We start from the raw sequence: 25,536 nt of genomic DNA, 5'->3' as shown, positions 1-25,536 counted from the left end.
TGCTGACATTTATAAAAAAATATTTCTTTAGGAATTATCCTCCAGGAATTCAATGTAGGACGCCATATTGCTCTGTTTGCTGTAACAAGGAAATGTAAAATCAGTAAAGACGAACGTTATAAAAAACCGGGCTATATTTCTATAAAGATTTGCGCTGTGGCTTACCTCGCTACAAAAAGTGAAGATGTATTTCCATATTTTACAGGGATGGCTCCCGTACAAAGCGACCAGAGAATATCTGCACCAACTTCCTCACATGGCTGCGGAAATCTCAGTGACTTGATCTCGTTCGACAATCCATTTCCTCTCTTGTCATTTTTTTCTTATCTATGAACCCACGCGCAGAGCCAAGGAATTTTGCCAGGCATTGCAAACGATGTCCCAAACAATATTTGAAAATTATAATATTAAAAGACCAACGATACCGAGTACTAATATTTTTGAGGAACCAAACCTAAATATTTCAACCATTAAAGAAAATATTGAATACTAAATAAGAACCATAATGTTTTCTAGACCGACAGCTCGCGACTAACAGCCGTATTCATAAACAGTTAGAGCATTGATCATCAGTTGCTGATAACCGGATGTCACAAAACGTGATTCATAAACACTTTTTAGCGCTAAACAGTTGATCATCTCTTTATTAAATCCTCGGAAAGTTACGGAGCCGAGGACCCTTCTTTATCTGTTTATTATCTGCTATTTTACAAGATGGCGGTCACGAAACAGCTGATTTTGGCAAGAGTGACAAGAGCAAGAGCAAATAGTACGTTTTGGTTAAAATCCCAAATGTGAATGGAAAACAACTTTAATATGTGCAATTACGTATTACATACCTGGATATAGTGCGAAAATGGCGCGAAACCTAAATATCCCGCTTTTTATAAGTTGTTTATGTGATTTTGTGTATGGTGATTTTCGTTTAACCAAAATATCGAAGAAGGCAACAGAATTCTATGATCGCGTAGTCGGAAAAATGCATCATAAACGGAGCGAGTTCCTCCCTCACAGCTATTAGGCGTTTGGAGAAATAGGTAAACCGCCAGATTCACTTAAATCTATGCGGGCCAGCTTCATTGCTCGCCATACAATCGCATTTTCGAAACCAAGTTTGGCTTGGCAAGTAATATTAGAGCGTTCCATGTTCCTAATTAAAAATATTTGGAGGAGTCGCCATCGTCGGACACGGCGAGGACTTACTTATATTTGTGCGTAAACCCTTTAGTTATTCATTATTACCACTTGCCAGAAACGTTGTTTTTAATTTAAGATCAGGGTGTTCGCATTTCGCAAACTTAAATTTAATTGCATTTCTTGCGCACATTATACCTACCTATATAATATTATAGACCCTGTAAGAGTACATCAATCTCGTTCATAGTTTGCAATTGAATAACTAACCATTATACCTAATGAGATTATAATATTTACCATAAGTTAACTTGTTTTATAGACATATTTAACCGACTGTGTTTAATAAAAAATATCACAGGTAAGTAGGCACTACTTAAAAGTATCAACTTATTTACAGGTAAAAGAAGTGTGCACTCTTGTCAGTCTGGTAAAGTGATGAAAAATCTGAAAAAGTCACGGGTATATGCAGTCATTGCATAGGCAGTTTGCTCAATATTGGCTTTGAGCATAACAATTTGGCCTCCAGGTAAAAATATTGCAAGCTGAACTTTATAGAATGAAAGTTTCATTTATGTCAACTAATTATTCAGTATAGTCATCCAGGTTGGATTCTATACCTACCTGTTCTTGACGCTAAGGTTTCCAGTGCTCCCAAAAATGCACTGTCGGCTATTTGTAACTCCGCTAGTTGCCTGTAGGCTGCAGTGCTTAATATCAGATGGGCAGCACTAAACTTGTCCTTGTCATTGTCTGGTATTCAAAAATACCTTTTAATTTTATTCTACATAAGAACCATTAATTACCAATATTATTTTTGAACTTCTTTGAACTAGGTACATAGCATGAACTTACCTATGAATATCTACTTTACTTTATATAAATTGTACACTTTCATCAGAACAATATTGCAAACACATGAATATCATAAATATGTGCAAAATAGGGTCCTACTTTCCTTTTTAGAACTCTCAAAATGATTTGCTATTATGGTATTTATATGAAAATTTATTTTCTAATAATAATCTGGTGCTTTATTTTATACATGGTATGGTGTGACATAATTTATTTTAAGTACAGGAAACATCCCTATTAGACTGCTAGATACATTTAAGATTTTATTGCATTGTAATTAGAAAAATGGAATTTTGAGTATTTCAATATGGGTACAGTCGCCTGCAATAATATGTTACTCTTCGAAGGCTGCAAAAATGTGCAATGCTCTTATGGGCCTTTGTTGTGTAACATATTATTGCAGGTGACTGTACATCATTAATAAAAATTGTACAAACCTTAACAAGTCAAAAAATATATTTAATTAGTAAAATAAAACACCAATTAAATTAGAACAATTTTATTACTTCAACCTAAATCAAGCTAGGTTTTCATTTTGATGTTTTTTTTCTTTTAGGTTTCTTGCTGATTTCCTGCTGGGACTTGCAGTGTACGGAGTCAGTTACACTTCTCTGACCAATATTCACAGCTGTTCACAGGCCACAGCTTTTCTTCCAAAGCCTGGAGTTATTCAACAATAACAGTGGCTAATGATGGTACTTTCAGGATCTGAAAAGATGCAATAATTTGAATAAAAGTATTTTTGTATTCAACAATTTTCTTTAATTTTTAGCTTATGATATAATGGATGTACTTAAGTTAGGGTCACATGATTCAATATAGTTATGGTAACTAAGTATCATTTTAAGCTATAGACAGAGATCAATATGACTTCATTTATTATTCATTACCTATTAGGTACTATAATATGATATCATTGTACATTGACCTTGCAAACTCTCTGGAATAGATGTCCAAACTGTCTGATGAGATATAGATTAGCCAACTTAATTATAACCAACTGTACGCAGAAAACATCTTATTTTTAATCAGCAGGTACACAGTATCTATACACACACCTGTACACTGGTATTTAAATACTGCCTAATTTGTGAACCATCCTTCCTCGTAGTAAGTAGGTTGGCTAGGTGATCGAGTATAATAACCATCGCATTGTTCCATGCATAAAATAAATACCATTACAAAATTATTACTAATGACACGATGACAAGAAGTAAACTCGCGACACAACGGCTTGTTACAATAAAACATCACTTGTACATATAATTATCATTTGGTTCCATTGTATGGTTAAGAAATATAATACCTATAATAGGTAGGTACCTATGCATAATTTTAAACAAATACACCAAGCTCCACAAAGCACGGATAAATTTACCAAATTTATAAGTGTTATAACCTTTAAATAATGTCAAAGCCGTCAATGCAAGTGTCAATCTTAACATGTTCAGATACTACATTTTATGTTACGTACCTATGTCTATAATATATTATAAATAGATGGTCATGCCCAAAATTTGAACTGTACCTAGAGTTATCATCAAAATCGCTGCAGACTTTTCTTTGTCTAACTCTAAACACTGCAGGTATGTAAGGTAAACAAGAAAGTATAGGACATTGTTCATACCTGATTTAGTGAGTCTGAATGGACTTCGTTTTGTTGACCCGTTGTGAATTTCTGCCGCAACCAGAATAAATAAGTGTGAACTCATGAACCATTATTCAATGGTTCTTCTTGCGGAGGCGAGTGGGGTCTGGTACGGTATCTGGCTTCGACTTCTTCTCTTCGCTAATTATGCACTTCTCGGTTAGTTTGAAAGAACCCCACTTCTTTCGACTCCATTCCACATAATATTGAAACTAAAAGCAATAAGATATAGGTATATCAACATTGCAGTGAACTCATATTATTACTTGTTGCTGTATAAGATACTTGTCTGTAAACGTAGTTACTCACCAAGTTTTATAAAATTTCCGGCCATGCAGCAATCTCTAATTATTTTTGTGGCACAGAAGCTATTTTAATAAGAGATAATTCCGAAAATTAGTCAAAATAGTAAATCAACTTCTTCATGATATTACGATTGGCCGCTAGTGCTGCTGTCAAACTTTTTTTTTAATTTAATGTTCAGCCATATTTTAGTCTATGATGCGCCAAGATGCCAACATAACGCGTCTAATCTGCTTATTAGTTAAGAAGCCCCTAATAAACGTTTATAAATCATGGTTCTTATCAACGGCTTATTAAGCCTAAACAGCGGATTAGCTAATAAGCTGATCATTCCTCATTTAAGGATTTTTTATGAATACGGCTGTAAGGGTTCAAGTGTCTCCTTGTGCGGATAGATGGCGCTGAAAACAATCTCGTTCGGCCTGTTTTATTACAATGTCGCTGTGAGTATGGAACTAAAAAAAAAGAAATTGCTTTAGTTACGTTTGAAACGTAACATTACCACCCAACTTAGATAAAAAAAAATGTTAATGTTAGTGAAACATTTTTTTTTTAACATGTAATTAACTATATTGGCTATGCCATGAGGTTTACACAATCCTAACTATCAAGTTAAACTATGTTTATAATCTAACATGCAAGAAAACTATCGACTAGTGAGAGATTGGGAGAGTAAATCTCGGCGGTGCAGCGAGCGAAGAATAATTCTAGGCGGGGTGCACGTCCGAGTTTTTGCCTACTCCACAACCACTAAAAGCTAAGAGTAGACTGCAGAAACACCAGAACGTGGCGTACGGACAAGAAGAAAACAAAATTTCAACCTTATCGACTCCATGGAGGCGTGCAGCAGAAGAACACGAACTCCCCATGCACGGACCGCAAGCGAGAATCCAATGCATGAAATTAAGTAGACCACAAGTTAGCAGTCATATGCATTCCTAATTAAAAGAAACTACAAAATATTCTAAGTGTCAAAACCAGTGACACATTTTACCCCTCTCTCCCCTATTGTACCAAATGTGCAGAAGCACACCGAAGACTACCGCCCCCTTTCCGAGATACAAAGAGAAGCATCCAGATTAAACTATTTTATCAAAATATAAAGTTACGTAAGTATAAGTCCTTAAGAATTTGTCTCAACAGAAGTGAAAACAATTTCCCATACACTGTTTATAGAGAGAGAGAAACAGTGCACAACAAACAGAACGTACCTACCCAGAGAACTTCAATTTCTAATTAAAGTTTAAAGTCATTATAAAAAATTAAAGTTTAAAAGAGATGGGCACTAAATTACCCCAGTCTCCCCTTTTCTAGTGTTACTATGTGTAGGAACACACCATGAGATTATTTCCATAATATAGAACACAAGAACTAACACTTGAACACAGATCCAATTAAGTTTTAAGTGAAACGGAACGCATACCGCTTGACGTGTAGGCTTCCCATTCCAAAAGGTCGTAAGCGCCAAAGGAATTGAAAATTGAGGTTATCTACGAGTGCATAATGAAAAATTTCGCTCCAGATGGGATTGAAACTTCATCCAATGTTCAAGGGAACATGGATTGACAATTCACTGCACTTATAATCACCATTTTCACTTCACAAAGCACTGATTCATCACTTTATTAGATGCACTAGACCAACCTTAAATGCAGAACCAGCTGACGCACTAAGCATCCAAAAGACGAAGTCACATCCAAGAAGACTCGTTGACAACGAAACCTCGATGTCAATAAGCAACAGCGAGCAAGCAAACAAGCCGCAAGCAAGCAAGTCATAAGCCAGCAGTATCTTCATTGCCTGTAACCAGCCATAGAAGAAAAGAAAGCGAAATCCAGCATAACAAAAACACTTTATTGGGTTATGGTGAAAATCAAACATAACAAAGACACTTTATTAGGTTATGTGAACTAAAGTCAAATCCAGGATAATCTAAACAGTGGGCTCCATGCCAAACTATTCAAATATGTAGTGTCATAATAATGTAACTAAATAACTTGCTTCGTTGTTTTATTTCACAACCATGTTCATGGAACATTTAGATAGCAAAGTTATCCAGTGTCAGTGACCCTAACCTAAAAATATTTAAAGTAAATAACATTTACAAGAGAAAGTAGGTATTTGTACCTTGCAGAGAGGCAATAGTACAGCGTTCATTTTAGAACGATAGAAATACCTGTGCAACATTCCTTTGTTGAACATTGCCTAAATTAAAAGATAAGTTTCTTAAGACAATACCTATAGTAGTAACATCTATAACTAACATATATCTAGTCTGTTGAAAATCTGCATGCTTGCAATAAGAAAATTATGTTTACACTATAAAGTAAAGTAAGATAATAATATCTATTAGCTAGGAGTAGGTACTGTCAATTATGATCAGCACAGTAGGTATGTTCATTTTTAGAACACAGAGATGAGTAACATTTCTCATCATAAACATTACTTCTAAGTAGAAAGGAAAAAATTAAGTTTCTTAGACCTAACTATAGTAAGTAAGTATTTTAAGAGTATCAAGAAGAGGTAAGTAAGGCGGTAATAAAAGTTACTTTAAGAATTAAGTTTCCTTAATTAAGAAAATATATTTAAGTATTTACAAAATAAGTAGGTACCAGCAGATAGGCTTGGTACAGTGTTCATATGTTAGAACATAGAAAGTAGCTTCCCTTTCAGTGAGTAGTAGTAATAAAGTAGAACGCTTTAGCCCTAAATTACCAGGCCTATAAAGCAATAAATAAATAAAATATAAATATATTTAAAGCGAGACAGAGCGAACTAACTTTGACCTTTCAGAAGAGATGACCTGTGCGGAGAGAACCAGAGATGACTGCGAGACAACGTTGAGAGGTATGAACCACCAGCAACATCCGCAGACCTGAAATTGACCAGCGACCAACAAGTTTGAGGAAAAAAAAGATAGATTAATTTTAGTGCTAGCGCTTGGTGCATTTTTGAGAAAAAAATAATGTATTTAAAGTTTTACTTAATAGTGGTCTCTTTTACATAAAAAAATGAGTGCATATTTGAGCAACAGTAAGCATACATATGTAAGCCTAATTTTACATACAGAGTAATATTATTATTAAATCATTGATATACAATTTGGGTACAGAGTAGTAAATCTTTAGAGAGTTTCTTATACAAAGTTTTAGAAAATACAGTTTCATGTTTTTAGTGAAAAGTAATATTACATATTTTGATGTATTAGGGATAAAATAGTAAAAGGTCAAAAGGTCAAAGTATTAAATAATTTGTAGGCAAGCAAACAGAGAAAATAGTGGCGTCTTAAAAATAAAAAAGAAGATGTGCACAGTGCATTACAGAGCTCAAAAAATAGTAAAGAGAGATTTCTTCGGAATCCACAGACTGTGACAACAATATTTAAAAAAATAAAGCGTCGCCCCTTAGTTGGGTGTCAAATGTAACAGGCTATGTTGGTGTTATTGGTTTTTAAGAGCTATGGACTATCAGTGGTACTCAGGGTTCGTGGGTCTGACGCTCTATTGTCACACTACACGTCTGTGATATTCCTAAAAATCTATTTATTAACTAGAATTAATTTTAAACAGGGAGAATGAGAAGTAATGGGCGCCAGCACGCTGTAGAGCGTACAAAATAGGTAAAAATAAGATGAGGAAAAGAAAACTATTGTTTAAGCTCGAGACAATTAAATATAATATCAATGTTTCACACAAAAACAGTAGTACAGTAAGGCAATACAGATAATAACCTTATGCTATTATTATACTAAGAACACTATGCTATCGGACTGGTTACGCAGTCTCAGTTAAAGTTTATTATGTCTATACACTAATTATGCACTGAGCACTTGAAGTTTATTAAGAGGCCACTATTGCGTGAAGCTAATTAAAGTCTATTGATTAGTAGCACACCTAAATCATGTGTCACGCCAGAGGCGCATAGGTGGCAGCCAAAAAGCCGCGGTGACACGTGCTGAAACCGTCAGCCACGTGTCCAAGTGACCGCCTATCTACCACGCCAACGTCGCGATGCGCAACAGGAGTCACGAGCTCGAGAGAGCCAATAACAAATTAGATCTGACCACACCTGAGTCACGTGTCCGTAGCAGAAGCCGGTGAAGCCCAGGCTACGCACTGCCCCAGAGGCGCGCAGGGGAACAGCCAAGAGTCGCGGTCACACGCGGTGATACCAGTCCAGGTGGCTGCCTGCCCGCTTCGCCAACGTCGCGCTGAGCAGCACGAAGCTCCAGCCCAAGGTCCACAACAACCAGCGTCGACACGTGCCCGAAGAAAAGGCCCAGGGTAGGGACCGGCATAAAGGCTAAAGGAAAAAAAAACGACATATTGAAACCCAATATATAAAAAAAAAAGGATTGATTCTCCACTGAAATTAACTGGACAATTACCAAACTAACACACCGATCTGGCATTTACAGGAAAACCTACAAATTGGCCATGCGGTCATCCGACACACATGGGCAAGGACGGAAAAAAAGGTTACATTTCCTACAATAAAATCGCAAATGCTTACCCGGATCTCAAGTGAAGCGATTGATGCTACACTGCTGACATTTATAAAAAAATATTTCTTTAGGAATTATCCTCCAGGAATTCAATGTAGGACGCCATATTGCTCTGTTTGCTGTAACAAGGAAATGTAAAATCAGTAAAGACGAACGTTATAAAAAACCGGGCTATATTTCTATAAAGATTTGCGCTGTGGCTTACCTCGCTACAAAAAGTGAAGATGTATTTCCATATTTTACAGGGATGGCTCCCGTACAAAGCGACCAGAGAATATCTGCACCAACTTCCTCACATGGCTGCGGAAATCTCAGTGACTTGATCTCGTTCGACAATCCATTTCCTCTCTTGTCATTTTTTTCTTATCTATGAACCCACGCGCAGAGCCAAGGAATTTTGCCAGGCATTGCAAACGATGTCCCAAACAATATTTGAAAATTATAATATTAAAAGACCAACGATACCGAGTACTAATATTTTTGAGGAACCAAACCTAAATATTTCAACCATTAAAGAAAATATTGAATACTAAATAAGAACCATAATGTTTTCTAGACCGACAGCTCGCGACTAAGGGTTCAAGTGTCTCCTTGTGCGGATAGATGGCGCTGAAAACAATCTCGTTCGGCCTGTTTTATTACAATGTCGCTGTGAGTATGGAACTAAAAAAAAAGAAATTGCTTTAGTTACGTTTGAAACGTAACAATTGGCATCATTATTTTGTATTAGACATTTTATTAGTTTGTATTTCTGTAAAGTTGAATTTTCTCTTCTCGTCCTTTCACTCGCGCTTACGTAAAAATCGAAGTCGTTTTATAAATGTAATTATATAACATTTTTTCGATGAGAGATAGACAAGGATTACAAGTTACTGGTATTTTATAAAATGCGACTTAGATAACTTGCTCAGTCACATTACTGAATATGTGAATTATACTGTAATTTCCACTACCTTAGGGATTCTTACAAAGTTTGGGAAAGTTGAGAAGTTAGGTTAAAATGATTGTTCGGCAATTAGGGATTATCGTCCGTTGAACCGCAGAGTAAGTTTCTGGAGCTATTTGTTATTTCCACCGGATGAAGTCTGTTCTAAAACTTATAAGAATTTCTGTTTCAGTTATGAATATCTTTACGGCATTTAAACTTTACAAATTTATCTAACATTGAGATCAATTAGGTATTACTGGATAATCTTACTCGACCCAATGTAGACATAAATACGAACGAGATATCGAGGACCGTCGTTGTCAGTTTGGACATTTTGGAGAACTCATTTACATGAAAATTTATATAAATACAAGAATCTTGTAGTATAAAGTGCAGTAAATTCAATGATTTATAACGCTAGAGTACTATTTCGGAGTTATTTATTCATAGTTGTCTAAACAGTTCCCAAAACCGTGATAAGCTTAAAACAGGCAGGCGCCGCCCCGTCACGATACTAATTTCATCCCGATTTAATAATAAACACGGTGTCAAATTGTCTGTCTGTCTGTCAGAGTGACGCGGAATTGCTTTCCCGTGAACAATGCGATGGGGCGTCTCGCGCGTCATAATCTGCGAAATGTTATCTACTTACTCACGGTTTTGAAGGGGTAAGTAATATAAGACATAAGAACTTATACTATAATATTCATATTATATACGCTCATATTGTATAAGTTTGTTTTGTATACCGTTCAAGGTGTATAACGAACGTTAGATATAACATCAAAATATATACTTTTGTTAAGTATACCGTTATTTAAGTATAATATCATTGTATATAATGATCATTATGAATAACGTTCATAATATCTCAGATTTATAATGTATATTACTCAAATCATCTAACACCAAAATGCATAATGCTCATATTGTATAACCTAACCTACTTTTCTGGCAGCAGTTTGTTTTCTATTGGGGTCACAGTTCTAACCTAACCTAACCTACTTTTCTGGCAGCAGTTTGTTTTCTGTAGGGGTCGCAGTTCTAACCTAACCTAACCTACTTTTCTGGCAGCAATTTGTTTTCTGTAGGGGTCGCAGTTCTAACCTAACCTAACCTACTTTTCTGGCAGCAGTTTGTTTTCTGTAAGGGTCACAGTTCTAACCTAACCTAACCTACTTTTCTGGCAGCAGTTTGTTTTCTGTAGGGGTCGCAGTTCTAACCTAACCTAACCTACTTTTCTGGCAGCAGTTTGTTTCTGTAGGGGTCGCAGTTCTAACCTAACCTAACCTACTTTTCTGGCAGCAGTTTGTTTCTGTAGGGGTCGCAGTTCTAACCTAACCTAACCTAACCTAACCTAACCTAACCTAACCTAACCTACTTTTCTGGCAGCAGTTTGTTTTCTGTAGGGGTCGCAGTTCTAACCTAACCTAACCTACTTTTCTGGCAGCAATTTGTTTTCTGTAGGGGTCGCAGTTCTAACCTAACCTAACCTACTTTTCTGGCAGCAGTTTGTTTTCTGTAAGGGTCACAGTTCTAACCTAACCTAACCTACTTTTCTGGCAGCAGTTTGTTTTCTGTAGGGGTCGCAGTTCTAACCTAACCTAACCTACTTTTCTGGCAGCAGTTTGTTTCTGTAGGGGTCGCAGTTCTAACCTAACCTAACCTACTTTTCTGGCAGCAGTTTGTTTTCTGTAGAGGTTGCAGTTCTAACCTAACCTAACCTACTTTTCTGGCAGCAGTTTGTTTTCTGTAAGGGTCGCTGTTCTAACCTAACCTAACCTACTTTTCTGGCAGCAGTTTGTTTTCTGTAGGGTTCGCAGTTCTAATCTAACCTAACCTACTTTTCTGGCAGCAGTTTGTTTTCTGTAGAGGTTGCAGTTCTAACCTAACCTAACCTACATTTCTGGCAGCAGTTTGGTTTCTGTAGAGGTCGCGGTTCTACCCTAACATACTTTTCTGGTAGCAGTTTGTTTTCTGTAGGGGTCGCAGTTCTAACCTAACCTAACCTACTTTTCTGGCAGCAGTTTGTTTTCTGTAGGGGTCGCAGTTCTAACCTAACCTAACCTACTTTTCTGGCAGCAGTTTGTTTTCTGTAGGGGTAGGAGTTTAACCTATTTAGTATATCATACGCTATTATATTTTATAATCAGTATACTAAAAGATAGTATATACTATGATCGATATACGTTATGTATGTTATATAAACTGAATTTAGAGTATTTGAGTGTTATATAAAAAGTCATTATACAAAATGAGTATTATGTTAATTGACCGTTATTCCTAATAAAAATATTGATTTTGATGTTATAGCAGACGTTCATTATATCTTGTGAATGTTATTAATATGAAATTATATATTATGTAGTTATATCTCGTGGGACGCACCCGTTTTGAAGAATGTGCATAAGATATACATACCACGACTGCGTTTACAGTTATGATGACAATCCAATCTATATTTATAAGGTAACAAGTTTATGATAGATCAAATTTTATCAAAAATTAAGGTTCCATTTTCAGGATTTGGTAGTTTTATTATTTAGAAAAGGGAGTATGATTTATTTTAACAAAGAACATTAGTTATAACATGTATTTAGTATATTTCAAACGCAACCAAATTTAAAACGGCACGACACCATCCTTGGCTGGCTTTATCAAACATTTGTATACATAATGACAAAACAGAATCATAACAAATGTATGGAAAATGCGTCCACATTATGTTAGTAGAAATAACCAGTTTACTAGTAAACCCTGATACTGACGTAGTAATGCAAGTCAGTGCACAAATATTGTGTAAGCTTAACTGAACGGCGTTGCCGTGTGTATCATACGTGTGGATTCAACAGAATAAAATTTGCACACATCTACATACTTACATAGTTAAAGGCATTCTCTAAAGTCTCAACTTCAGAATACGAAGGCTATATCCATCCTTTTGCATTGCGGAAATTGTATTAAAATTACTTACGTCCGAAATATAGTCTAACTATTTTAAGTACATACATATAATAGTGTTAATTTTAATAAACTTAACAATATTTTATGTTTACTAAAATTTACAATATTTTATGTTTACTAAAATGAATGGCAGGCTGCCATTTAAAAAAAAGTACCAACCTATCGTCGTTTTAAAAATGAAGTAATCATTCTGCATACAGCCGTTTATTTGGAAAGAAATACCTAAATAATAAGAACCAAATTTATCGCATAATTTTAATTGGACAGGAAGAATGCTTAATCTTAAATAAACCCAAGTAGTGCATGTGACTTTACTATTGTTTCGTGTTTTTATATAAAATATTGTAGCTAATTAATGAGTGCATTTTGTAAATATTGTATACCAAAACCACGTGTACAGTCCGAAACATATGGAAATCCACTATGTTTCGGATTGTCTATTCTAGTAAATAGATTCAGTCCTCAAACAGTGTATATGGCGCCATCTATCCCCTTATGCAGGAATCAATTTCTGCTCGGCGTTCCCTATTCCTACAGGAACTTGCGCGTTTGTAAACTTCTCGCAAGACGGCGCCACCGGCATTTTGTATTGTTTGTATAAATATATTTTTTATATAAATATATTTTTGTACAAATTGGATTTACTCTAGTAATAAAATTAAGTATGATATTCCGGGTGGTATCCAACTAATTCTATTTATTAAAGTTTAAATCCGTTAAAATAACCCACACTAATATAAATTGTGTCAACGATTTTGAGTATGTATCTCTTATTCGGAATTAGCCGTTTTCAGGTCTAAGACCAACCGGCGGGGCGGCCATTCATTCATACACTGCGCTCGACTAAATGTAATGAACAAGTACAAGTCTGTATTACATTTCTCTGCTGATATATGATTAAATCATCAATCAAATTTTGATAAGACAAAAAACATTCAGGCTTTCATTTCACATCGTAAAATAAAATACCTACCTTTATTTACGTTTAGAGAATTAATTTAGTCTAACTGAACTGAAAGAACCATTAGGTTCAACCCGTTCAACACAATCAATCAGAAAACACAATAAATGAAACTGTAAATACTCTTCAACTCTTCAATGAATGTGCATTAAAAATATGTATATGTTTACTAAATAAGGCATACAAAACTGAAAAGCTCTCTTAGTTCCATATAATTGAATCCATGTACTTAGGGCATTCTATAAAGCCTCACTTTCCATCCCGGCTTAATTCGATTACCAAAATTAAACTTCCGCACGTTGCAAACTTTTGAAAATCCTTTTGAAATAAGTTTCAAAAGTGTTCGCCGCGATTTTGAGCTGGAACATGGTCACGCGCGTCTCTTCATTAGAATTCTCGTCTGCGTCGTGACAGTGACAACTGTGTCACAACGCGCTACGGCTCGTGCCACGGCGGAATCATGTCCAAGTTACAAGCGTACCGCGTTTGACGTCTAGAAAATGAGCAATCACTAATATATGTAAAAAAAAAAACATTTTACATGCATAGTAAGATGTACATATCAAGATATTCAATATTGAGATGGATAAACTGCCAAAAGTAAAGTAAAGGGCAATTGGGCAACAAGGCACGACCTTACACATATTTTTGGTACTTTATTTGTGTCGATATCTACCTTGACTCCATTACTTCCTTTACATCTACTTGACATGTCCTCATTTTTGTCGGTCATGACCCTTTTACTGGTATAAAATCAAAATAGCTTCGGTACTCGCTGAATGCACGTTCTGAAAGTTAATTTTAGCGATACATTTAATTCGCTTTCTCCTATGCGCCCGCTCCCGCTTGATCTAGCTGTTCGTCCCCAACGCAAAGCCCCAGTGATAGGAATACGAACGATCCGTCGGTGGTCGTCTCGATTCGTGAGCTCGTTTCCACGTGGTAGCATTCTTCAAAGTTCCGACTAATCTCTAGGTGGCCTCGCATTGATCACCGACAAAGAATAATTCCGTGAAAAACATAATAATGTATTTGAAAATTACCGGAATACCAAGAACAAAATATACGGAAATTTCTCAACCATTATTTACTTGCTAACTATATTATTATCAAGTAAGAATAAACTATTAAAGATTCAAAATAAAGTATAAACTATTATTATGGTCTAGAAACTAACTAAAATAATTTTTAGACACAGACCCTCGTACATTTTTTACATTATGATGGCTAAAGATAATGTTTTAGTAAGCAATTCCATAAGGTTTTTTTTTTGAGGTTATTGATAAAATATATAATTTTCATTTGAAGTATAACCATATCACGAACGACACACGATCATAAAGAGCAAATGACAATGGGTCCCAACATGCACTGGGGTTATTTTAATGTGATTGGAGCGAGCCGCACCCCCTCTCGTCTCGGGTACTGTCGCGTCACTGCATTAATAATGCAACCCTTATGGAAATAGGAACGGCAAGGAATACGAGCAAAACCGAGTTGCCAGCTTCGAACAATTTTGCCACGAGTTGCGAGTGGGAGCTTCGAAAAAAAGATACAGGTATATAAAAAAGAAAAAAGTAAAACTACTTTGAATATACTAATCATGTATGTATGTAAACACTTTATTGTACATAAGACAGGTTAAGATACAATTAAAAGAAAGTATACAATGTACAATGGCGAACTTATAATAAAAAGGATAAAGAGGCGAATATATTAATCATAATAATAGTTTTAGTAGCTCTTCCACATATTTTTTCTGTCTATTTCTGAGTAATTCTGATTAAAAGATTAATTATTCCAATCTTGTACTTGCACGTCATATCATAAAAAATATTTGTTAATTTATTTTATTGACTGTCAAATTTGCGTTACAATAAAGTTAAATCACATTGATTTTTATCAGTATTTTAGGTCCTTTTTAATTAATTGAAACAATTTCGGTAGATAACATTATTTATTTCTAATTTTCAATACGGTGTACAGATTTCTGCGCTGTTTCTTACAAAATAAAGTAACTAAACATAACTAAAATAAATATCCCTAAAACCTACCCTTCGGCAAGGTGCCCATCGAGCAGGCAGCATTCCCGCGCTATATAGCGATAGCAATCCTTAAAGAAGATGTATGTATAATGAAGCCTTGTGAAAGTCTGCTCGCAGGCCGGGCCGACAATGTGTCACGATACTAACTCGCTCGCTTCGCAACTAATTATTTCGCTGCATTTAGGTATTCCCTTTGCTTCATCAAAGTCCGTGAAAATATTGTAATATCCGCCTCTGTCATGGTAAGCTTTATTGACATTATGCTTCGTTTTAAGCGGAAAGCTACTTATATCTTTTGCGCATTAATTTTTGCTTTTTATGTTTTTCTCTCAAAATTAGCGCTTATAGACCAAGCAATAAGAAGTTATAGAGGGAAATGCTAGGAACACAATTTTTGACTACGTAACTTTGTTTGGACTAGTTAGGAGGTGAACATATCAAAAGTCCCCGGCCGTAGCCCCGGTGCTGGGGGGTAGAGGGGGGAAAGAAGGTCTCATTTTTCGGTTTTTCACTTATATCTTGGAAACGTTACGTCTTAGCGACATGACTACTAAGACAAACCAAAAGCTGATAAAATTTGTTACAAGTTTTATTCAGTTAAGTTTTTCGATATCTTGAACAGTTTTTGAGATATCCGCTCTTGAAAGTTTATTTAGGGCTTTCAATTTTATCTTGATATCTACATTAGTGACGCTGCTAGACCGTGTTTGGTATCATTTTCGTATAAATCGGGGGTGCTGAATTCAGTTTTGGTATCACATTGACACCATTCCTAAGAAAAAACATATAAACTTTAAACAAATACCTTTTTTTTTAAATTCCTCTTCACGCTTAAACCGCTCAACCGATTTAATTGAATTTTGGTATACAGATATTTCGAGTCCCAAGACAGGACATAAGATACTTTTTATCTCAATAATCATCCTTTAAAGTTGTGAAATGGAGTATGGGGGGAAATTCAACTTCGTCGACGAAACTGAATTCCTGAGGTTAATACTGCTCAAGGTGAGGTTTGAAATCATGTTTGGTATCATTTTCATCTAAATCACAGATATGTTCCGTCCTAAATTTCATCTAAACCGGTTCAGCGGTTATTGACTCCCCATACAAATTTCCACCCCACTTTTCACACCCTCAAAAGATGCTTTTGGTTATTAAAACTATCCTATGTTCTGTGTCGAGACTGAAACTATTTCTATACCAAATTTCAACGAAATTGGTTCAGCAGTTTAAGCGTGAAGAGACATATAAAAAAATATATTTTTTTAAATTTTGGTTTTACTTCGGAATAGTGTCAATGTGATACCATAAATGAATTCAGCACCCCCGATTTATACGAAAATGATACCAAACATGGCCTAACGGCTTCACTGACGTAGATATCAAGATAAAATTAAAATCCCTAAATAAACTTTCAAGAGCGGGTATCTCAAAAACTATTCATGATATCGAAAAACTTGACTGGATAAAACTTGTAACTAATTTTATCAGCTTTCGGTTCGTCTTAGTAGTCATGTCGCTAAGACGCAAAGTTTCCAAGATATCAATGAAAAACCGAAAAATTCGACCTTCTTACCCCCCTCTACCCCCCAGCAGCGGGGCTACAGCCGGGGACTTTTGATATGTTCACCTCCTAACTAGTCCAAACAAAGTTACGGAGTCAAAAATTGTGTTCCTAGCATTTCCCTCTACAACGTTTTTTGAGCATTCATTTCCTGACCTATTAGTAACTGGTTGTAGTTTGTTTGTGTTTTATTTGGCTTGATATTGTAAAGACTGACGTACGTATTTCATTTTTTAATCGGTCATTGGATATATTTGTATAAGTATCTGTCAAAACTACATACGTAATTGGAAGGAAATATACATATGCCATAAATCATAATTATTTAAGATTCATGCCTTGAAAAGAAAAAAAGGATCGCGTACGGGACTTCTTTATCAGTCTGAGTGTTTATTATTACACACCCTTGGCGCCGCACAAGCACTAATCCTATGCAGCGTGTTCAATCCCAATGCATCCCTTGGAACCTTTGTCTACCCGGCATAAATAAAACAATGGAAATAATTATTAGTCCGATGTACCGGGAATTCCTCTTAGATGGCTCGCTTTCACACAGACCTCCATTGTGGAATCTTATTGAATAGAGAGCAGAGGTTAGGGGACAATGATAATTACGCTTCTTTGAAAGAATTATTTTTTCTTTGGACGGGAAAAATTGCGAGTCGAGCGCTCATACAGAGTGCGTACGTAAAATCACGGATATTTTTTTGACTTTTTCTTGAGTCTCTTACTCATTAGTAATCGAATTTTAATATTTTTTGGTATGCAATATGTTTTATAATCCTATCAAAGTGATAACAATTTACTTTCAGTTGTACACATTTACTGTATTCTCTGTGTTAAAATTTGTGCAATAAAGTGTTTACTACTGCTACTAAAAGATACTATTCATAATTTTTAAAATTAGTTATAAGTACAAAAGTTATATCATTAAATAAATAAATATCTGGGGACATTTTACACAGATCAACCTATTAGCCCGAACTAAGCAAAGCTTGTACTATGGCTGCTAGGCGATGATATACATACTTATATAGATAAATACATACGTATATGATCATGGTGATCATGGTCTCATCGGAAGATCAGCGCTGGAAGACACCAGCAACATGCTGAGATGGGACCATTTCGTAGCACCTTCAATCTTATTTTGTGTTTTCTTTTTTACTATGTATTGTCTCGATTGTTTGTGCTTACGAATAATAGTTATTTGTTTTACAAGGGGGCAAAGTTGTTGTTTAACCGCTCGTGCTAATATTGATACCAGAGCAAGCGAAAGATTCCAAAATTGAACCACGAGCGTAGCGAGTGGTTCGTAAAATAGAATCTTGAGCGTTGCGAGGGTTTCAAAGCACGAGGGTTAAACAAAATTTGCCCCCGAGTGAAACACAAAATTTTTCACCACACCAACCCGAAACAAATATTAAATGTAAAATATCAAACAAAATCAAACCAAAACAAATCCAAATTAATGTTATTAAATATTTATCATCCAAAATCATCATTTAAAAGTCAATTCTACCAGCAAACATAAGAAAACAACTCAAAATTTGCATTTGATTACTTTGCCTCACATGTGAAAAAAATGCAACTTTGCTGTCAGTTTTTGAAGTGCAAAGTAAGCCTTTCCGAGCTGGTGTGGTGAAAATACTATTCTATTCCACATACATAGATATTTGAGGAGTAGGTACAATATTTTATAGGGTTTATTTTCCCGTAATACAGGAAACACCCGTGTTAAAGAAAACATAGTTGGAAGCTTTAAAGTCCATGGTCTGACGTAAGCTTGTTATTTGCACTTTGACTTGCATGAATGTTTGTTTTAGAATGTAAATTCCGGAAGAACCACAGACAAATCCGCTTGCCGCGGGACGAATTGTTTCCATGCATAATATTGTCGAGCCAGACCGGCTGACCTTTGAATTATTCGCATTTTTACAATAATTCATTAGTGGAAAATTTACCGGCATAAATATCCCTTTAAGACGAAAGAGGAAATCCGCTTCTGCATACAAAGTCAAAGAAGGATAATGGGGTCTACATTTGTATATAGAAGCGGTATTAGTCCACTATGCTCTTAAGTATGTACGAGAATTATGAGATCTAGCAGACAGATTGAGCCTGATTTCCTTAGGATGCAAGGGGAAAGCTTTAGTAGTTATAGCAATAGGAACCGGTTTAATTGGAAATAGGTTTATTAATGATAATATTAGAACTAATATGGACTTGTTGGTATAAGAACAGTCAGATACAAAATTACATTTTATTGTAATTATAAAATTTATGAAAATTATATATTAATTAGATAAGACTATAATTTTACATTATGAATTTACTTAATTATGATTCATGAATGTCTAATTAGTGGTATCTGCATAAGCTTGCTTTTTAAGAATCAAGAAATGTATATGTTAGGTTAGGACACAGCAAAAGGCATCTGGAGCCGTCCTACTGGCACCTTCACCTTAAAGATAGCACCCATAATAGTATTGCTATAAAAAATACCTACGCTATTGTGACAACCCTGGAGATACAAGCGTCCACAGGCTACGGCGTACGGCGTTATTAAAAAAAAAAACAAAAATGAACAAGACTAATCTAAAATAAGGCCATTATATGTTCACAAAAATATGGAAAATATCAGACTAAATGAAGTTATCGAAAGACAAAGAATATACTACCCGTATTAGGCACGTATTCGATATAATTTTATCTATAGTACTACGTATATGTTATATGCATTTGAAATTTCCATCTAAGTATTTTTAGTACCTAAGTGAAACATGCTCAAAGCACTCGCAAAATAAAACTTTAGTTTGCTCAGGTCAACTTCGAAATTAATTCCGTTCTATTTAAAATAAAACCGGCCAAGTGCGAGCCGGACTCGCGTTCCAAGGGTTCCATACATTACAAAATTTTTTATATGTGAAACGCGAGTGAATTGCCTTTAAAAAACTGTAGGGGTCGGATCAAAAACTAAGTAATTAGTCCGACTCACGCTTGACTACATATTTCTAATAAGTTTTTCTGTCATCTATAGGTAAAGACCTATTATATGTATTGTTTTCAAAATTTTAGGCTAAGTAGTTTCGGAGGTAAAGTGGGGGGAATAGTCGTTTTTTGCCTATTTTCTGGAATGACTTCTAAACTATTTATTCTAAAATTATAAAAAATATATATTTGAGATTCTCACATTGAGCTCTTTCATTTGATATGTAACACGATATAGTTTGAAAAACTTTATTTTTTAATTTTCTCATTTACCCCCCCAAAAGTGGCCCCCATGCTTAAAATTCATTTGTTTACGTTACATGTCCGTCTTTGGGTCACAAACTTATATGTGTACCAAATTTTATCGTAATTGGTCCATTAGTTTCGGAGAAAATAGGCTGTGACAGACGGACAGAGAGACAGACAGACGCACGAGTGATCCTATAAGGGTTCCGTTTTTTCTTTTTGGGTACGGAACCCTAATAAGTGATCGGAATACTTAAATAGAGCGGTTATTTAAAGAACTATATCAAAATAAAACTATTAAGATATACAGTGATAGCCTCAAAAAAATCACGCGATCCAAATATATAATTCTTTGAATGGAAATGGAATTTACTTATAGTACTGATTTATTTAAAATTAGGGACAGCAACACATTTTAATACTGGGATTTTTTTACTTGCCTCGAAGTAAACTGAATATGTGATTCTAAGTGCCTAAAATAATACATGTAGGTACAAGAAACTTTTCTAAATCCTCCCTTTCCTTGAATTAGGCATGCAACCAGTCATGATTAGGTATATGATTGTAACCTAAATGTTTGAATTGCGAAAATAAAAAATAATAAACAGCGTATATTTTTAATACAACCACAAAATTAAGAGATAGAAAACATGTATTGCTATGAAACGATTAATAAAGGTGGCCACTGACGAGCCTTCCAAGTTCCAACAGTCCAAATAGCGTGGCTGCAATCCAAAATCGGTCCGTAAATTACAAAAACGTACAATGTTTAATATTAGGATGCCGTCCATTTGGATGAATCCATTTTATCGGCATCCATTTAGAAGGCTCGTCAGTGGCCTGCTTAAGGTTTTTTTTAAACTAAGTATGAATTTAAAAAATCACAATTAATTTTGGAATTTTATTCGCGCGGCAATGTACTGCGTAGTTAATCATCACTTGTGACAGTTGTGACTTTGCGTTAGTAAGCTCGACGTTTTGAATAAAAACAGAGTACCTAGCATGATGAATTAATTTATAAGGTAAAATAAAAACGTGAAGTTTCATACTAACTATCCGTGAATTATGTGGTCGTATCAAAAATACATGCTGCATAGAATAAATGGGAAATTAGGGTCAGCATAAATAATAAAGCCAAAGTCGAACGGCATTACTGATTGAGTTCGATATATGTATTTTACTGACCTAATTAAACTAGTGACTCTGTGAGCTGTAGAGTGTAGACCTTTCAAGCATAACTTAAAACTAAAAAAATGTATGGCCCCGCTAATAAAAAAAATAGAACATTGAACAGACAAAAAACTATTTAATCATTAAACCTGCTCACAAAATTTTACGAGATTGGGTTAAGAATTGGGACCCGCAGAGGAGAACATCCGGACATACGAGATATGAGTAGGTATTTAGATACTTACTCGCGTATAATAACGTCCTAGCTAAGTATACTTACATTAAGATTTTCTTTTTTTGTGGCATTGTTTTATTTATTTATTTTATATTCTTTTCTGTTTTAATTTTCTGTTTTTAATGTTAATGTTAAGTTGACGATCTTTTAGTGAAAGCCTTTGTTTTATCCTTTTGTGTTAAATACTGTGTCTTTTTCTTTAAGAAATAAATATATCTAATCTAATCTAATCTATAAGTACCAGTGACATAGTATCGTCATCCAATTGCAGGTAATGTAATTGCATAATTAGGATGTGTTTATTAATACATACTAATTAACCATTGGAGAGATTGTGTGCCTAAATTAATGTGCTCTAAATGATATTGATTTGATCAAGTAATCAAGTATTAAATAAGTTTTGTAAGCGCACAGTCGACATAGAAAAAGTGTACAAATGCAGCGGAAAGTTGGTAGTTAATTAGTCCATATAGCAATATATAGCACCATGATGTAAATTCAAACAGAAAAACTATATGGATTTACTTATTCGGTGCTACACAGGTATTCGGTATCCTGGACATATTATTTAATATATGTAATTTATTATAGAATCAATATTATAAATTAATTTAAAAAAATACAAAGCTGCGTATTAGATATATCTCATTATGGCTATTCAACCCATTGTAATATTACATAAAACTTCACATTTGTCTTTTTTACACAGAACGTATAGGTCAAACAGAAGTTACACCATAAATTATCATCAATTATTATAACAGTCATGTTGTGGTTTTTTTTACTTATTACAACCCTTTATGAAATACATAAAAATAAAAGTTATTACATCTTTTTGACTATTATTGAGATTATTAATAATTTATTAAGAAATAGAATATTACATTTATTACAATTGTTGGATACCTAAGCACAGTTTTGGTAATAATCTAATATCTTCATATCTTGTAGTTTCATTAGAAATAACTAATAGCTTTTAGTACCTACTTATAAATAAGAGATTAATTGAAAAAAAAGATAAGGAAATTTTGGAAATTAAGTAGCTATGAGTATTATTAGCGCTTGTTTCAAAGTACATAGCATAAAAGCTTTCTCACAAATTAACTCTTTTAATAGTTTCTTACTATTAGCGAATTACTTAATAGTTACCATAACAACTTTCAGATAATAAAATACTTAGATTCGCTTGTCTATTAGATATGTATGTAAAAACGTTATTTGTAATAAGTATGGCGACCATTATAATTGTCTAAGGTTGATTGTCAATATAATTTTGTCAAATTGATTAAATAGGATCGACTAGTTTACGTACGCCGGTCGCATAAAGACAATGCCGTGCTCCTAATACTGGCATGCGAGTAATAAATCCGCGCCACTATGCTGCGCCGTTGTAAACCACCCATACCACATTAACCATAACGCTCCTCATTAACAATATGGCTTATCGTCCTAATACACATTTTAATGATACTTTAAAAGGGGCGGTACTATAACGTTCTATGGCATTTTATCGAATCCCATGTTTCATGGCGGGACTTAATGTGTGTCAGCACGCACGAGGTGGTGATTAAAATTAATAAAATTAGTTTATTTCGTGGTCAAGCGGGGTTTTGAGTAAATAGGCCACCGTAGTCGTTTAGGCTTGTTAAACAATTTTGGCTTTTTATTGCATTTTAAGTTGACTCTTTGAATTAAGTGTTTATCCGTGCGCAGAAAAATTACTCTCAGAAGTCAGAACTCCTAGTGGAAATTGTCTTAGGAGTTGTACCTACATGTTATTGGCATTATCTGTTTTTTCTCCAATAAAGAAAATCAAATAAAAATATTATGGCGAATTTCGAACGCAGAATAATGAGTATAGACATAGACCCAGATCGATAAGCGATCACATACCTAATATAGAGGTTGTTATTAAAACTTGCTCGACCTTTAATATGGGCAGGGTGTCCCACAGTCAAGATATCCTGAATATTTTATACAGAAAGGTAGTGGCCGCATTCAGTCAAACCTTGTGCCTCGATTTTCTGTTACTAAATTGTTTGCCTTATTTAATACAGCATACAGCTCATTTTTACATGACCAATATAGCTGAATTTGGCTTCGATCGCTGCGGAGTCTGTAAAGAGGCCGACAAAGAAATGTGAGAGAGATCGCGGCCTAAATAAACAGCGCTACTATTGGATTCCGTAAAAAAACAGTATTTAGAGAGGACAATACCTTGGTCCCATAATAATAAAATAAAAATGAATGCTGCAATGAGTACCTACCACATTAGAATAAATACTAAGTACATGTCACTAATAATATGATAAAATAAATATCTATGAATTACCCACAAATTGAAAAAAAATCTATCAATCGAATAAAATAAGTATAAAAAATTAAAATTCAATATAGCTTGAGCTTAAATAGATTCATAACTGATTTGAGTATTGGCAAAAGTAACTTAATTTTCTAAAACAGGATTTATTAATGTACCCAGAAATTTAATAGCATAGTCAGTTTTTAAGATAGGCAGTCGTTTATAATTCAATTTACTGAAATAATTATTATTTATTACCTACTACTACATTGTAGAGCGCTGGTGGCCTAGTGGTAAGAGCGTGCGACTTGCAATCCGGAGGTCGCGGGTTCAAACCCCGGCTCGTACCAATGAGTTTTTCGGAACTTATGTACGAAATATCATTTGATATTTACCAGTCGCTTTTCGGTGAAGGAAAACATCGTGAGGAAACCTGCATACATCTGCGAAGAAATTCAAAGGTGTATGTGAAGTCCCCAATCCGCATTGGGCTAGCGTGGGGACTATAGCCCAAGCCCTCTCGCGCTCGAGAGGAGGCCTGTGCCCAGCAGTGGGACGTATATAGGCTGAGATGATGATGATGACTACATTGTAAGCGTTTTTCATAGATAGCTTCTGATTTAAATGATACCCCTTATGCTTGCAACTTATAAAATAATATGCACTCTGAACACGTTAAACAAAATCAATATGTTATAAAAACTTTTTACAAAAAAAAGAAAACCGACTTCAAAAAGGATGAAATAAAATATTATCCTTTTTAAGTCTATGCGTTACCAACTGATATGTTTGAAGTCGGTGCCAAGCCAACTTTTGAAGCATACCATGATTTTGGTGCGATTCGATAAGGATCTACGTTGGATTGCCTTACACGACGACAATTAACGTACTTTCTGTAGGTACAGTCGACGTTTAAAATATGTTTACACTTTTCGTCTTATTACAAAGGAGTAAGGTGCAAAAGTGTAAACATATCTTTGACGTCGACTATACCTAAGAACACACCTCAGAACACACGATCAAACCTTCTTGGCACAGTCCATACCATGTTTGTCGGCACGCAAGCGTGGGATTGACACTGAAGTTATTTCCCGTCCCTTATTCAGAGGACTACATTTCAAAATATAAAACGATTCAAGGAATTTACTTTCTTGCCAAATTTCACCTAAAGCGGTTCAGTTGTTTAGCCATGAAAAGGCGACAAAGAGGCAGACACAATTACTTACACATTTATAATAGTTATTAGTACAGTTCTAATGGGATTTATAGTTATAAAGCTGATTATGATTATTTTTGACGGGTACTGATACTACTTGGCTTGGCACCGACTTCAAACATATCAGTTGGTAACGCATAGACTTAAAAAGGATAATATTTTATTTCATCCTTTTTGAAGTCGGTTTTCTTTTTTTTGTAAAAAGTTTTTATTTTTCCATTTTTAGTTTTAACGCATTGTTAAAAGTGCGACGCATGAATGAAAAACAACATCATGATTAACACTAAATTCGTGCACCTACTTTAGTAAATATGTAATCAGAAATGTTCTCGAGTCCGTCTGGGAAATTATAATTCCTGTCACTACACTAAATCCATCCTCCGCCCCGCCACTGACCCAATCCCTCAACCCCCCCGATCACTCTACCTCACAGCGCATCAACCCCTGATCCATGTACCCCTCGGCCCTGA

General features: G+C 34.9%; 1 protein-coding gene and 2 long non-coding RNA genes across 5 annotated transcripts in view; 1 reads left to right on the top strand and 2 right to left on the bottom strand.

Moving 5' to 3' along the window:
* LOC134663705 (kinesin-like protein CG14535) overlaps positions 1–25,536 on the bottom strand; it is a 323,990-nt gene that overhangs the window by 176,343 nt on the left and 122,111 nt on the right. The window lies entirely within an intron of this gene.
* Positions 541–2,744, top strand: LOC134670617 (uncharacterized). Its single transcript, XR_010099100.1, has 3 exons — positions 541–1,037; positions 1,535–1,663; positions 2,546–2,744. It is a non-coding gene; the product is annotated as an uncharacterized LOC134670617 (long non-coding RNA).
* LOC134670624 (uncharacterized) lies at positions 2,473–4,298 on the bottom strand. 2 transcript variants are annotated; one of them, XR_010099101.1, is made up of 3 exons: positions 3,947–4,298; positions 3,617–3,849; positions 2,473–2,697 (listed from the first exon to the last, which is right to left on the bottom strand). It is a non-coding gene; the product is annotated as an uncharacterized LOC134670624 (long non-coding RNA). The 2 variants fall into 2 exon arrangements; XR_010099102.1 differs by lacking the exons at positions 3,617–3,849; positions 3,947–4,298 and adding an exon at positions 3,048–3,607.

This window comes from Cydia fagiglandana, chromosome 1 (assembly GCF_963556715.1).
Source record: "Cydia fagiglandana chromosome 1, ilCydFagi1.1, whole genome shotgun sequence".
In the NCBI taxonomy this organism is placed as follows: Eukaryota; Metazoa; Arthropoda; class Insecta; order Lepidoptera; family Tortricidae; genus Cydia; species Cydia fagiglandana.
The sequence above is the reverse complement of the archived record's forward strand: the minus strand, read 5'-3'. Positions and strand labels throughout refer to the sequence as shown.